Source organism: Oncorhynchus nerka, linkage group LG12 (genome assembly GCF_034236695.1).
Source record: "Oncorhynchus nerka isolate Pitt River linkage group LG12, Oner_Uvic_2.0, whole genome shotgun sequence".
Lineage (NCBI taxonomy): Eukaryota > Metazoa > Chordata > Actinopteri > Salmoniformes > Salmonidae > Oncorhynchus > Oncorhynchus nerka.
Genome location: NC_088407.1, coordinates 4,059,496 through 4,071,574, shown reverse-complemented (window position 1 = coordinate 4,071,574; position 12,079 = coordinate 4,059,496).

The following is a 12,079-nucleotide window of genomic DNA, read 5'->3' as shown; positions in this document are numbered from 1 at the left end:
CTGATCAATACATGGTGTTTCTATAATACAAACTGATCAATACATGGTGTTTCTATAATACAAACTGATCAATACATGGCTTTGCGAGGATACTGGAAACGTAATAATTACATCCCAAATGATCCAGTCTGAGCATCAAGAACTTAAATGAGGGACTGATGAATGAACTAGATCAAACTGGTTTAGGACTGGTTTCATTCCAATAGTATAGAACCAGCGCATGGGAGTAACTGGGAATGATTTAAATTCAATGTGAGATCTCGTCTTTAAAACAGAGTAAGGAACTAAATAAATGAAATTGTTTAGAAAAGAAAATATGAGTTTATGAATAAATTTATTTTTTGGGGGGGGAAATGATACTTACCCTTTCAGCAGAAAAATAAACAATTAATCCATCAGGAATAGAACTAGATTAAACTGGTTTATCTAGAGGGGATCAAACTGGTTTATCTAGAGGGTGCTTTTAATAGAACTAGATCAAACTGGTTTATCTAGAGGGTGCCTTTAATAGAACTAGATCAAACTGGTTTATCTAGAGGGTGCCTTTAATAGAACTAGATCAAACTGGTTTATCTAAAGGGTGCTTTTAATAGAACTAGATCAAACTGGTTTATCTAGAGGGTGCTTTTAATAGAACTAGATCAAACTGGTTTATCTAGAGGGTGCCTTTAATAGAACTAGATCAAACTGGTTTATCTAGAGGGGATCAAACTGGTTTATCTAGAGGGTGCTTTTAATAGAACTAGATCAAACTGGTTTATCTAGAGGGTGCTTTTAATAGAACTAGATCAAACTGGTTTATATAGAGGGTGCCTTTAATAGAACTAGATCAAACTGGTTTATCTAGAGGGTGCTTTTAATAGAACTAGATCAAACTGGTTTATATAGAGGGTGCCTTTAATAGAACTAGATCAAACTGGTTTATCTAGAGGGTGCTTTTAATAGAACTAGATCAAACTGGTTTATATAGAGGGTGCCTTTAATAGAACTAGATCAAACTGGTTTATCTAGAGGGTGCTTTTAATAGAACTAGATCAAACTGGTTTATCTAGAGGGGATCAAACTGGTTTATCTAGAGGGTGCCTTTAATAGAACTAGATCATGTGCTTAATACAACAGGTGTAGCTCTTACAGTGAAATGCTTACTTACAAGCCCCTTTAACCAACAATGCAGTTTTAAGAAAATCCCCCAAAAAGTAAGAGATATATACAGGGGGTACCGGTACAGAGTCAATGTGGAGGCTATATACAGGGGGTACCAGTACAGAGTCAATGTGGAGGCTATATACAGGGGGTACCGGTACAGAGTCAATGTGGAGGCTATATACAGGGGGTACCGGTACAGAGTCAATGTGGAGGCTATATACAGGGGGTACCGGTACAGAGTCAATGTGGAGGCTATATACAGGGGGTACCGGTACAGAGTCAATGTGGAGGCTATATACAGGGGGTACCGGTACAGAGTCAATGTGGAGGCTATATACAGGGGTACCGGTACAGAGTCAATGTGGAGGCTATATACAGGGGGTACCGGTACAGAGTCAATGTGGAGGCTATATACAGGGGGTACAGAGTCAATGTGGAGGCTATATACAGGGGGTACCGATACAGAGTCAATGTGGAGGCTATATACAGGGTATTACGGTACAGAGTCAATGTGGAGGCTATATACAGGGTGTTACGGTACAGAGTCAATGTGGAGGCTATATACAGGGGGTACCGGTACAGAGTCAATGTGGAGGCTATATACAGGGGGTACCGGTACAGAGTCAATGTGGAGGCTATATACAGGGGGTACCGGTACAGAGTCAATGTGGAGGCTATATACAGGGGGTACCGGTACAGAGTCAATGTGGAGGCTATATACAGGGGGTACCGGTACAGAGTCAATGTGGAGGCTATATACAGGGGGTACCGGTACAGAGTCAATGTGGAGGCTATATACAGGGGGTACCGGTACAGAGTCAATGTGGAGGCTATATACAGGGGTACCGGTACAGAGTCAATGTGGAGGCTATATACAGGGGGTACAGAGTCAATGTGGAGGCTATATACAGGGGGTACCGATACAGAGTCAATGTGGAGGCTATATACAGGGTATTACGGTACAGAGTCAATGTGGAGGCTATATACAGGGTGTTACGGTACAGAGTCAATGTGGAGGCTATATACAGGGGGTACCGGTACAGAGTCAATGTGGAGGCTATATACAGGGGGTACCGGTACAGAGTCAATGTGGAGGCTATATACAGGGGGTACCGGTACAGAGTCATTGTGGAGGCTATATATAGGGGGTACTAGTACAGAGTCAATGTGGAGGCTATATACAGGGGGTACCGGTACAGAGTCAATGTGGAGGCTATATACAGGGGGTACCGGTACAGAGTCAATATGTCAATGTGCAGGGACACCGGTGTTGAGGTAATATGTACATGTAGGTAGAGTTATTAAAGTGACTATGCATAAATAATAACAGAGAGCAGCAGCAGCAGGAAGTCCAGGATCCAGTTGCAGAGGGACGTGTTTAGTCCCAGGATCCTTAGATTAGTGATGAGCTTTGTGGGAACTATGGTGTTGAACACTGAGCTGTAGTCAATGAACAGCATTCTCACATAGGTGTTCCTTTTGTCCAGGTGTGAAAGGGCAGTGTAATAGAGACTGCGTCATCTGTGGATCTGTTGGGGCGGTATGCAAATTGGAGTGGGTCTAGGGTTTCTGGGACAATGGTGTTGATGTGAGCCATGACCTGCCTTTCAAAGCATTTCATGGCTACAGAAGTGAGTGCTACGGGTCGGTAGTCATTTAATCAGGTTACCTTAGTGTTCTTGGGCACAGAGACTATGGTGGTCTGCTTGAAACAGGTTGCTATTACAGACTCGGTCAGGGAGAGGTTGAAAATGTCAGTGAAGACACCTGCCAGTTGGTCAGCGCATACTCACAGTACACGTCCTGGTAATCCGTCTGGCCCTGCGGCCTTGTGTATGTTGACCTGTTTAAAGGTCTTACACACATCGACTACGGAGAGAGTGATTACACAGTTGTCCGGAACAGCTGGTGATCTCATGCATGTTTCAGTGTTACTTGATCTAGATCAAACTGGGTTGAAGAGGGTGAGAAAATATTAACAACACCTTGTGTAAAGACCCTCGGATCATCTAACTGCGATCATCTCTGACTGCGATCATCTCTGACTGCGATCATCTCTAAACTGTGATCATCTCTGACTGTGATCATCTCTAAACTGTGATCATCTCTAAACTGTGATCATCTCTGACTGTGATCATCTCTGACTGTGATCATCTCTGACTGTGATCATCTCTAAACTGTGATCATCTCTAAACTATGATCATCTCTGACTGTGATCATCTCTGACTGCGATCATCTCTGACTGTGATCATCTCTAAACTGTGATCATCTCTAAACTATGATCATCTCTAAACTGTGATCATCTCTAAACTGTGATCATCTCTGACTGTGATCATCTCTAAACTGTGATCATCTCTAAACTGTGATCATCTCTGACTGTGATCATCTCTGACTGTGATCATCTCTAAACTGTGATCATCTCTAAACTGTGATCATCTCTGACTGCGATCATCTCTAACTGCGATCATCTCTAAACTGTGATCATCTCTAACTGTGATCATCTCTGACTGTGATCATCTCTAAACTGTGATCATCTCTGACTGTGATCATCTCTGACTGCGATCATCTCTGACTGCGATCATCTCTAAACTGTGATCATCTCTAAACTGTGATCATCTCTGACTGTGATCATCTCTGACTGTGATCATCTCTGACTGTGATCATCTATCTCTGACTGTGATCATCTCTAAACTGTGATCATCTCTAAACTGTGATCATCTCTAAACTGTGATCATCTCTAAACTATGATCATCTCTGACTGCGATCATCTCTGACTGTGATCATCTCTGACTGCGATCATCTCTAAACTATGATCATCTCTGACTGCGATCATCTCTGACTGTGATCATCTCTGACTGCGATCATCTCTAAACTGTGATCATCTCTGACTGTGATCATCTCTGACTGTGATCATCTCTAAACTATGATCATCTCTAAACTATGATCATCTCTAAACTGTGATCATCTCTGACTGTGATCATCTCTAAACTGTGATCATCTCTAAACTGTGATCATCTCTGACTGTGATCATCTCTAAACTGTGATCATCTCTAAACTGTGATCATCTCTGACTGTGATCATCTCTAAACTGTGATCATCTCTAAACTGTGATCATCTCTAAACTGTGATCATCTCTAAACTGTGATCATCTCTAAACTGTGATCATCTCTAAACTGTGATCATCTCTAAACTGTGATCATCTCTAAACTGTGATCATCTCTGACTGTGATCATCTCTAAACTATGATCATCTCTAAACTGTGATCATCTCTAAACTGTGATCATCTCTAAACTGCGATCATCTCTAAACTGTGTATATTCTTTCTATGAACATCTGTATAAATCTAATTTTAATGGGATTGAATGTGAACATTCCCAGTCCTGTGAAATTCATAGATTACTGCTCAATCAATGCTTTTCAATTGACTGATTTCCTTATATGAACTGAAACTCATTAAAATCTTTGACATGATGCAATTCTGTTACATAAGAAGAAAACATATTGATAATGACGCCCTGTTTATTTGTATAATAATACAATTAAAATCGAAATTGATTGATTACCAGGTGGAAGATGATGATGAAGATTGTAGCTTAAGCCATTAAAAGCCTAATATCCCCATCAGCGTCAGTGAACGCTCTATACAGGGTGAACATTAGAATGGAATAATGTAGTCAATCAGAATAAAACCCAAAACACAGTGAAGGCTAGAGGGCAACTCACCCCTTCACATCCCTCCCCAGTCCTTGCAGGCCTAGCCCCAGGGGCAGGCAGACCCCTACACACCTTTCCTCTGGCCTCCCACATAGCCCTTTACACTGCCCTGACCAAGGGGGGGATGGAGATCGATCCCTCCAGGACTGATCAGAGCCCAGTTAGCACATTTCTTTCCTTGGAAGTTGTGGGAACGTACATGTTTGGTTTCCCCATTGCTTCTGGGAACGAAGCACACGTTTCCTGTCCGTTCTGGGAATGGTCATTTTTAGGCTGTAGGGAGGTTCTTAGAACGTTTTATTCTGGTTTCTGAAAGGTTTCCTGGGAGGTTTTAACTTCTGAGAATGGAAAATATTGGTTATTTGACATAATTATATAACGTTAACACTGCTAGCTTAGGTTAACTGTTTTGAACATTCTTTGAACGTTACTAATGTGTTTTTTATAGAACATTTTCTTAATGTTCTGAGAACGTGACGTTAAATAGAATTATGAGGAAACCTGCATAAAACGTTATGCTGAAGTCCTGATATTCCCACAGAATAACGTTGTCTGAACAATGACTACATGCCGTTAAATAGAACTATGAGGAAACCTGTAGGAAGCATTATGCTGAAGTACTGAAATTCCGAAAATATGGTTCTCAGAACATTATGTGCTAGCTGGGTATCCTGCACCATTCCCAGAAGGTTGTGGGAAGGTTCTATGCAAAATAACCGTAGGACAACCATGCTCTCACCAAGCTCGAAGAAACATATGGTTCTGAGAACGTTATGTGCTAGCTGGGGGTTCCACAGCCTCTGGGAGGACTGGATAAAGGGAGGGAGGAGGCTGAGGCAGGAGTGGGAGATGAAAGATGGGGAGAGTAGATGAGATGGAGATCAGACGAAGCAAATGAGACAAGGAAACGAGGAAAGGAAACCACGTAATTTCAGCCTCAACTCTTATGAAAACTAATATCCTTTACCTGTCTAACGTCCTTGATGAACAGTGAACGTGGGTTAGTTCGTAATGGAACAGTTAAGGAAGGTTTACAATGGTCCCAGCTGCGAAAGGAAAGGAGAGAGAGGTGCTTTTGAACAATATTGGAACGCAGCAGCTGTCAATCAAATCAAACCTAGTGCTTCAGTTGGAAGGGAGAGGTGTGGTGAAGTGTCTCATCCCCAATGATGAAGATGATTTTGGCCCAGTGGGAGTGAGATTCTTGAAGAAAGTGGATCCAGGCCATTTTGGCTGATCCATATGTGGTATCGGGTTGGGTAGAAAAGAAGTTGGTACTGTTGGATCTGTGGAAGGTAAACCCAAGTGGACTTGTGATGTTTTTTTTGTTCCCGCCCAGAGGGAGCAGGAGATCTGCCTTGTTCTGCTCTTAGGAACAGGGCACCATTGAAAAGAGTGATTTTTTGGGGTAGCGTTATTTGTGGAGGTGGATCAATTGAAGTTGAAGATTCCCAGTGTTTGGGACGCTTGCAGTTTGGCATGACGCAAACCCTGTGGTGAAACAGAGGAGACACTGTCTGTCCTTTTGAGTTTTGACTCCGAGTCTTTACCTAACAGTCAAGTAAGGATATATCAGTTATTCTAAGCAAGCTTTTGTGCTGAACCCATTACAGTGTTTCAGGTGCCAAGTGTATGGTCATGTCACAGCAGTGTGTTAGGAGGGAGATTCCAAAATGTGGGGAAGTGTGCAGGAGGACATGTGCAGTGTGCAGGAGGACATGTGCAGTGTGCAGGAGGACGTGTGCAGTGTGCAGGAGGACATGTGCAGTGTGCAGGAGGACATGTGCAGTGTGCAGGAGGACATGTGCAGTGTGCAGGAGGACATGTGCAGTGTGCAGGAGGACATGTGCAGTGTGCAGGAGGACATGTGATAGAGAAATGTGTAGTTTCGGTGGAAAACGTTTGTGTGTCAACCGTAGGGGTGCACATGTTGCTGGGGATCAGAAGTGTCCGGTGCGAGAGAGACAGGTTGAGGTGGCTAGAGTCAGAGTAGTGCAGAAGGTGTCGTATGCTGAAGCAGTGAATAAAGTAGAGGAGGATGGGTCAAGGGTGAAGGATTCTGAGAGGATCCCTGTGAGTAGTAGATCTGTGTCCGAACAGAGGGATCGGATAAGGATATGTGTTTCAGTAAGGTTGGTTGCTTAGCGTTCATAGCCATGGTTGTCAACTGTAGACTGGCAGTGATGTAGACCGTCCTTTATCTAGACTGTCTGTTTATGTTTCAGTAAGGTTGGTTGCTTAGCTTTCATAGCCATGGTTGTCAACTGTAGACTGGCAGTGATGTAGACCGTCCATTATCTAGACTGTCTGTTTATGTTTCAGTAAGGTTGGTTGCTTAGCGTTCATAGCCATGGTTGTCAACTGTAGACTGGCAGTGATGTAGACCGTCCATTATCTAGACTGTCTGTTTATGTTTCAGTAACGTTGGTTGCTTAGCGTTCATAGCCATGGTTATCAACTGTACCGCAGAAATGGAACATAAATCACCTGAAAATAGATGTTGTGGTGGAAGCTGCAGAGAACTCCTTGGGTTATGAGATTTTACTGCAGAAGTGTTACAAGGTGTGATGAACGATAGTGTCCCGTTCTCCCAGGCTGCCGGCCAGCTCTAGGATAAGATAGGGTCATGTAGTGGAATAGTGGTGAGGTTTTAATGGGCGTAGGGTTAGATAGTGGAATAGAGGTTTTAATGGGCGTAGGGTTAGATAGTGGAATAGAGGTTTTAATGGGCGTAGGGTTAGATAGTGGAATAGAGGTTTTAATGGGCGTAGGGTTAGATAGTGGAATAGAGGTTTTAATGGGCGTAGGGTTAGATAGTGGAATAGAGGTTTTAATGGGCGTAGGGTTAGATAGTGGAATAGAGGTTTTAATGGGCGTAGGGTTAGATAGTGGAATAGAGGTTTTAATGGGCGTAGGGTTAGATAGTGGAATAGAGGTTTTAATGGGCGTAGGGTTAGATAGTGGAATAGAGGTTTTAATGGGCGTAGGGTTAGATAGTGGAATAGAGGTTTTAATGGGCGTAGGGTTAGATAGTGGAATAGAGGTTTTAATGGGCGTAGGGTTAGTCCCCTTTTGTTTCACAAAGTGTACAGGATTTCCACTCCAGTCGGTGAAGTTATGTCCCTGTGTAAAAATAGCAACAAAGTTTTTAAATGATTGAGTGACAAGTTGGCACAAAATCCGTACGGCACCGTGGAAATAAAACAGCTAGTTGGAAGTGGAAGTGCTATGGGAACATCGATGTCAACACTTGTTGATCTGGCCCAAAAAAATCTCATGTATTTGTTGCCAATTTGTGGACATTTTTGCGTTTCTTGTTTCAAACCAGCAACCACTGAGGGGAACATTGGACAAGAGGGAAGGGAGGCAGTGGACTGTTTGATAAAATATACTCTCCAAAAAGACTAGAAAGTTGCCAAGGTGTTTTAGCACCATACCCCACAATACACGTCACATGATATTCACAGTGAAATCCCAGGGCTCTTGTGGAGGTGTCCACGGCTGTATGCCAGAACTCCTTGCTGTTCCCAGTCCACCTGGTCGTACTGCTGCTCCAGTTTCAACTGTTCTGCCTGTGGCTATGGAATCCTGACCTGTTCACCGGACGTGCTACCTGTCCCAGACCTATTATTTGACCATGCTGGTCATTTATGAACATTTGAACATCTTGGCCATGTTCTGTTATAATCTCCACCCGGAACAGCCAGAAGAGGACTGGCCACCCCTCATAGCCTGGTTCCTCTCTAGATTTCTTCCTAGGTTTTGGCCTTTCTAGGGAGTTTTTCCTAGCCACCCCTCATAGCCTGGTTCCTCTCTAGGTTTCTTCCTAGGTTCTGGCCTTTCTGGGAGTTATTCCTAGCCAACGTGCTTCAACACCTGCATTGCTTGCTGTTTGGGGTTTTAGGCTGGGTTTCTGTACAGCACTTTGAGATATCAGCTGATGTACGAAGAGCTATATAAATACATTTGATTTGATTGGTCGATTTACTCAGGAAGTTCCACAGAGCATCAAGGAGGCTGCAACTCTTCTGGAAAAAGGGAAGAAACACTACTGTTTAAAAAAATATATAATCTAAATGTTTTATCTGCAGATGAATTATTTAAATAACATTCTCTGAAGATGGTAATTCCTCAGTGCAGGAACAATATAGACAGGAGAGAACCTCATTCTGGTCTAAACTCATTTTCTCAGAGTTAAAATTAAAAAAAAAAAAATTCAGACATCTAATAATTTGGACTCACATTTGAACTCACATTTCACTAACTGACATAATGGTAGGTAACATTTTAGGTTTAAAATTAAATTTAGACTATTTATTAATAATGGCTTTTCCATTTCTAAGCCTGTAGTGAACCGTTTACCCATTTGGGAGCCAACCAAACGACTCTTTCAGTTGAGCGGAGCCAAACGAACGACTCTTTCAGTTGAGCGGAGCCAAACGAACGACTCTTTCAGTTGAGCGGAGCCAAACGAACGACTCTTAATTGAACGGCTCACAGAACAGCCTCGGAATGACTGTTACTATGCCACAGAGCTCAAAGGGGACAATGGGGTTTTAAAAAAAGAAAGGGCAACATAAATTTGTAATAGAAAATAAAAAAAATAAAACAATTTGAGTGGTAAATTAATTATTTATAATAAAATATGAATAATACCAATCAGGAAGTGTCCAGTGGGGTAAATGCAGATGGACCAACCCCAGGCTTCAGTACCTTTTAATAATATAATACCAATCAGGAAGTGAGACCAACCCCAGGCTTCTGGACCTTTTATTAATATAATACCAATCAGGAAGTGAGACCAACCCCAGGCTTCAGGACCTTTTAATAATATAATACCAATCAGGAAGTGAGACCAACCCCAGGCTTCTGGACCTTTTAATAATATAATACCAATCAGGAAGTGAGACCAACCCCAGGCTTCTGGACCTTTTAATAATATAATACCAATCAGGAAGTGAGACCAACCCCAGGCTTCTGGACCTTTTAATAATATAATACCAATCAGGAAGTGAGACCAACCCCAGGCTTCTGGACCTTTTACTAATATAATACCAATCAGGAAGTGAGACCAACCCCAGGCTTCAGGACCTTTTAATAATATAATACCAATCAGGAAGTGAGACCAACCCCAGGCTTCAGGACCTTTTAATAATATAATACCAATCAGGAAGTGAGACCAACCCCAGGCTTCAGTACCTTTTAATAATATAATACCAATCAGGAAGTGAGACCAACCCCAGGCTTCTGGACCTTTTAATAATATAATACCAATCAGGAAGTGAGACCAACCCCAGGCTTCTGGACCTTTTACTAATATAATACCAATCAGGAAGTGAGACCAACCCCAGGCTTCAGGACCTTTTAATAATATAATACCAATCAGGAAGTGAGACCAACCCCAGGCTTCTGGACCTTTTAATAATATAATACCAATCAGGAAGTGAGACCAACCCCAGGCTTCTGGACCTTTTAATAATATAATACCAATCAGGAAGTGAGAACAACCCCAGGCTTCTGGACCTTTTAATAATATAATACCAATCAGGAAGTGAGACCAACCCCAGGCTTCAGGACCTTTTAATAATATAATACCAATCAGGAAGTGAGACCAACCCCAGGCTTCTGGACCTTTTAATAATATAATACCAATCAGGAAGTGAGACCAACCCCAGGCTTCTGGACCTTTTAATAATATAATACCAATCAGGAAGTGAGAACAACCCCAGGCTTCTGGACCTTTTAATAATATAATACCAATCAGGAAGTGAGACCAACCCCAGGCTTCAGGACCTTTTAATAATATAATACCAATCAGGAAGTGAGACCAACCCCAGGCTTCAGGACCTTTTAATAATATAATACCAATCAGGAAGTGAGACCAACCCCAGGCTTCTGGACCTTTTAATAATATAATACCAATCAGGAAGTGAGACCAACCCCAGGCTTCAGGACCTTTTAATAATATAATACCAATCAGGAAGTGAGACCAACCCCAGGCTTCTGGACCTTTTAATAATATAATACCAATCAGGAAGTGAGACCAACCCCAGGCTTCTGGACCTTTTAATAATATAATACCAATCAGGAAGTGAGACCAACCCCAGGCTTCTGGACCTTTTAATAATATAATACCAATCAGGAAGTGAGACCAACCCCAGGCTTCAGGACCTTTTAATAATATAATACCAATCAGGAAGTGAGACCAACCCCAGGCTTCTGGACCTTTTAATAATATAATACCAATCAGGAAGTGAGACCAACCCCAGGCTTCAGTACCTTTTAATAATATAATACCAATCAGGAAGTGAGACCAACCCCAGGCTTCTGGACCTTTTCTAGCCACTATGCTGCATCAGTTGGGCTATAAGTTCATTTTAGAGTAGAACATCTTTCCAAGAACTGAGCTTCTCAGTCCTTCTACATAAAAGTTATCCCTGGGAGGACCCCGGATCCCCTCGGCAACGGGACTGGAAATTAATCAAACTCACAATTGAATAAATTTAATAAAATCTATCTTCTTTCCCTAAAATGCATTCTGGTCATTACTTTCGTATATGAAACAGCTTGTTAACTTGTTCCTGGACAAACCGGTAACGCACTGTGGATCCACTGAAGAGCTTTCATTGGCTTATCTCTGCACACACGAGTCTTGAAGGAGAGTTTGGCCATTTTATTCAGTTTCTCCCCCCTCTCCCCCTCCCCCCCTCAAAATAAACATTATATTACAACAATCATGTTACAACAACTTTAAATATGATTAAAAAGAATGAAAACAGAACCAAAACATATTTCAGTAACATGGATTACAGATGATACGACTTTATATTCATTATTTTACTGAACCAAAAAAACAGCCGGATCGGTTTCTGCTCCTTACGGAAATAGTCTTTAGTTTGGAGTTAGCAAGAGCACAAACAGACCTGGGATCAGGCTAGTGGGCTTGACAATGACAACAATGGAGTTAGCAAGAGCACAAACAGACCTGGGATCAGGCTAGTGGGCTTGACAATGACAACAATGGAGTTAGCAAGAGCACAGACAGATCTGGGATCAGGCTAGTGGGCTTGACAATGACAACAATGGAGTTAGCAAGAGCACAGACAGATCTGGGATCAGGCTAGTGGGCTTGACAATGACAACAATGGAGTTAGCAAGAGCACAGACAGATCTGGGATCAGGCTAGTGGGCTTGACAATGACAACAATGGAGTTAGCAA